This window comes from Merops nubicus, unplaced genomic scaffold (assembly GCF_000691845.1).
Source record: "Merops nubicus isolate BGI_N331 unplaced genomic scaffold, ASM69184v1 scaffold6915, whole genome shotgun sequence".
In the NCBI taxonomy this organism is placed as follows: Eukaryota; Metazoa; Chordata; class Aves; order Coraciiformes; family Meropidae; genus Merops; species Merops nubicus.
The window spans coordinates 36,581-41,321 of NW_008611522.1; positions in this window are offsets into that span (position 1 = coordinate 36,581).

Sequence of the window (4,741 nt, forward strand, 5' to 3'; positions counted from 1 at the left end):
TCTTAATGGACTCTAATCTCTAAATAGCTTTATCTTAGCAGGTCAAAGGGATAGAGTAGAAAAAGGAGAATAAGGGTGTGACCAGGCAGCCTTGCTAGTTCCAGCTGTACCAAGTGCTACCACCAGCAACTGCTCAATATCACATTGAAGAAAAGCTCCATGCAGTGCCAAGAAGTTTCTTCAGAGAGTGCTCCTTATTTTTCTTTAGGTGAAACACAGTGATTAGGTTACACATATTAGGTCCATTCTGTGGCAGACTGAACTCTGAATGTTTTGGGCTTTCCTTGTGGTTACCTTTGAAAGCCACTCTTTTTGCTTCAGGCATGAAGACAGACTTCTGTACCTGAAAGCTGATATTATTTTTATCCTCAACTCTACGGCTTTGTTCTAAGATACTGTGTCCACTCAGAAGTCTGAATTAGGCTGAGAAGTTTGAGTGGATGCTGAGCTTGGTGTTATTTAGAGCTGTCTCACACTACTCCAACAGTGGGACTGTGGGATGAGAACCTGGCTTGGGGTGTGGATGGGAGGTGGACATCTGAAGGATGAAAGAAAGTGCCTGCCTGTGGCCATACTTCTCTAACTAAACTGGTGGAACTTTGCTGGAAGTGGATAAGAGAGGAAACACAACTACTGGTCTGTCAGTGCAGCTGTAGGTATGGTAACAAACAGCTGGAGGAGGAGTAGGGGAACACAGCAGAGACTGCCTCAGTGGCTTGCCAAACCTGCCCAGGGCTTGGAAAACCATTTCTTGCACACTGAGAAGTGCAGTGTGCCCTTGTGCATGGGACCAGGATGCAGGCCAACCCAGAAACTCAGTATGAACTGGAGAGAGGATTCTGATGTTTTGTTTTCCCAATTCCTTCAAGGGGCACCTGCGTTGTGTTTTTCACTAGGCCTGTTCATGTGGCATGGGAGCACTGGCACTGCTCCTGTCTGGCTCCTTGGCAAAATAAGAATGACTGCAAGGCTCACCTGGAACTACAGTCCCAGACTGGGAAGGGGCAACACTCCTTACTCGTGCACAGTAGAGCATTTTCTGGACTTTCTGAAGCAAAGCCTCCTTTGGAGGGCTGCAGCTGGTCGTGGCTGTAAGAGAACAGTTTCTCAGAGCTTCTTGGCTTTTGCTGCACTTGAGCCATCCCCATCTTGCTCTAGCTTGGCTTTGTTCCTCTGCTTTATTCTGCACCTGCCTGGCTCTCCTCTCCAGTGCAACCTCCATTTCCCCTTCCAGTCTGGCCTTGCCCTGTCTCTAGTGAGGCTCTCCTGTCCTGGGACTCTGTATGTAGTCACTGCAAGTGTGAGTGAATGGTGGGGGTGATACTCCTCAGGTCTGCAGTCCCTTTGGATTAACTAGCACCACTGAAGGAGCAATGGGTGGCACTCCAATTTACCATGGAGTGAGTGAACATGGCGCTGAGCAGCACTGATATCTCATTCCCTGTCCAGGGAAGAAACTGTGGGGAGAGGCCTCTTTTTACCTGGGAAGCCAACATTCCCATTGCAGAACTTGGAGGAAGTCACAGAACAGCTCAGGTGGTGAAAACTCTGCTCCAAAGCTGAGTTAGTCTGGGGACTTTCCACCAGGATGCTATCTACACTGGCTACACACATCATCTCTCCTGTGCCATAAACCAATCCTGCAGCAAGGCACTCGTGAGTAGCAAACCTGTGCTTCTGGAAAATGCCTGAAGGTGGTTGTATGCTGCTGAGCTGGGGAATGCCTTCCAGAGTTACCTATGTCTTTGGTGGCTCTGGCACTGTTTTACCTCTTGCCTCTCTTCATCTACACACAGAGTATTGTATCTGCCCTCTGAAAGCCTGGCGATTTTAACATGAAAAAAGGAAAGCATTAGTACAAACAGGCTTTCTCTTCCCATCATACTTAAAACTGCTGCTGTGCCTCCTGCAAGAAGTTCTCCTCACAATTCAGAGGTCCATGATAAATCCAAACTGGTGTTTCATATGTGTTTAATAGAGCCACTAAAGCATGCATGCATCCCTCTTGTCCTTTTTTATTCCCTGTACTATGTAATGTGGTTGCCTCTTGCTTTGTGACTGCACTGAAAGCTGTCTGGGGCAAAGAGGTTGTCATGTCAATGGCACTGAAAGGTGGCCATCACACTGTCAGGTGTTCTCAACTGATTAAATGAAAATCACAGTGTAAAATATACTGGCCTCTTGCTCTGGTTTCAAGTGTAGTATTTTTACGCATAGGTTTGCAGTTTAATCTCCATGTAGATATTCCTTAACCTTCTAACTCCAGTTTGCCATTCTGATTATAACTTTGTAGAAATGGGGAGTGGCAGAGATTGTATTTTCAAGGCCTTTAAACTCCTGACTTTTAAGAAGTGGTTTAAAACATAAGAAAAATAGTTTCAGGCATAGATGCTGTGAGAAAGGAAAGGCAAATATCTGTATTTATTCTATTTCTTAGGCTGGTCTGCCTACACTTTTCTTCCCTAATGGTCACAATTTGATTTCTGCTCTAAACCAAAGGCTTGCTGAAAACCTACTAACATAGCAGCTTATCTTCATTAGCTTTGAGAGCCTTTTGCTGTTTAAATCAAAGTAAGGGACACTGCACTTTTCTGGTCCTGTAAGTGACAAAAGTATAGCTTGTTTTCTTTGTCACTAGAGTCTGAAAATGGAACAGGACTGGCAACTCTCTCATTTTTCTTTATATAGCTTCATTCTTTGAGAGTCCAAATCAACTGGAAGGATTGCTGACTGGTGATGCAAGTTAGACCATTCCAGAGGATAAGAAGGATGCAGGTTTCAAGGGAGGCCAGTGTTTAAGTTTTTGTTTGGGGGGATTTGAATATTCTGTGCATGTGCATTAATAGCTGCACTTATCACTTAATGTTCATGCCCATGCAAACAGAATGGCAGCCTCAGCCCTGAGCTATGCCTCATTGTTAGATGTCTTCTAAGCATTGATGCTATTTTCTTTTTTTAAATATTTTTCTTTAAGATTAGAACTTTATTTTTACCTTGTTCGTTTATTTTATTCCTAAAGTCCATAAAATATTTGGCTATGTAAAAGCCAGTAGGTACCACTAATGCAGAAATGGAGGAATCACATCACTGGGATTGTTTTGCTCTGTGAAGTGTCAATTGTTGCATTACAGCAGTTAGGATCTTGTGTTCATTGTTAGAGAAAGTAGAGACAAAACATAGCTTCTATTTAGCTTTAAGTGCAAAGAACGTGTATTGCATGACATTTTGATGTGCATAAGAATATATATCTAAGGGGCTTTTCCACAAAATAGCATGGGAAGTTTTCTATGATAATAGCATTATGTGTAGTGCAAATTAATGGAAAGATCTGCTAACATAAAGTACATTTTAACATCAAATCTGGACCAGATTTTGAGCAAACCGATGTTCATTTAGGCAAACAGTACTTACAGAATCTGTCATTTTGCATGGCTTCTGCACTGGGCCTGGTGAAACTTAGCATGTTCTTTTGCATAAATCCCAACAGAAATGAAATTTCCCAGTGATACCAGGTTTAGTGAGGTTATATCTATTCCACTCTCCATCACAACCTAAAAAGATAGCTGTGGTTTCACTCTGCAGTTTTTCAGTTTAATTTAGGGGCTGGGAAGTGACAGAAACTTTGGAACCAAAATCAAAGTTGCCAGCATTTGTAAATGCTTCAGGCTTTCATTGGAGGCCATTGAAGGTGCTGTAAGTTGACTTTCAAAGCCCTGGGCATTGTGGGTTATTTCTCTTCTCCAGTTCATGAGCAGAACTTCATCCATGCAATAAATCTGATACACATAATCTCTTGCTTAAGCAGTTCTTGCATTCATGCCAGTCTATATATGCACTGTAATAAAGCATCTGGATTGTGAGGAGTATCTGGTTTCAGCTAACTGCACTGAATATAACTCATGCACCACTCAGTCTTGCAGTGGAGGGGGAACTGAACAACGTCTAAATGCCTTTTGACAGATGGTATACTGCACATTTAAAGTATAGTTTATTTTACATACCATGTAAAATCAAACTCTGTTTTACCTATGGAAGGTCCATGTCCTGAAAATCCTGAACCATATCCTAGAAAGTCAATAGCTTTCCTAAAATAAAAGGAGAGCTTCCCACCTACCCTTTCTGTATGCAGATCCAGGCTGTGCAGAGGAGAACTGTCTGTGCCATTTATGACTCTGGTTTTGGTAACCATGTGAATTCAGAAGGGATTTTTATACACAGTTCTCTAGCAAGTGAAAAATGACATGCTTTTATCTTCCTAGACAGGGACAGGGCTAGCAGCAGCAAGGCAAACAGCTCAGCTTCACTGCCAGTGGCATTCAGACTGAGAGTCCACGAACAGGACAGGACAGGACCCTTCCATAGGCTGTAAATTTACCCCATGTCCAGCATAGTGATCACTTGCTGAATTTCCAGCAGTCCAATGCAAACTTCAAATACAAACTAGGGAAACTAGTATTTTGCCAATGGTTCCTACTTTTTTCTTGGAACCAAAAGCCTGAACTGACCTTCATAGAATCGTAGAATTAATTTCACAATGGCTTGGCAGCAGCCCCTCCTGTGTAGCAGAAAGTATTCTAGGCTTTAGAAGGTGTTTAAAGATGCTTGTCACACTTGGCTTTAATCGATTTTTGGAGAACTGATCAAGCCTGCATATCTTCCCACATCTTACATGGTGGCGAGAGAGACCTCTTGGAGTTAACTGGTTCCTGCATTAAAGGTTCTTGGTGTGGAGTTTCTATCA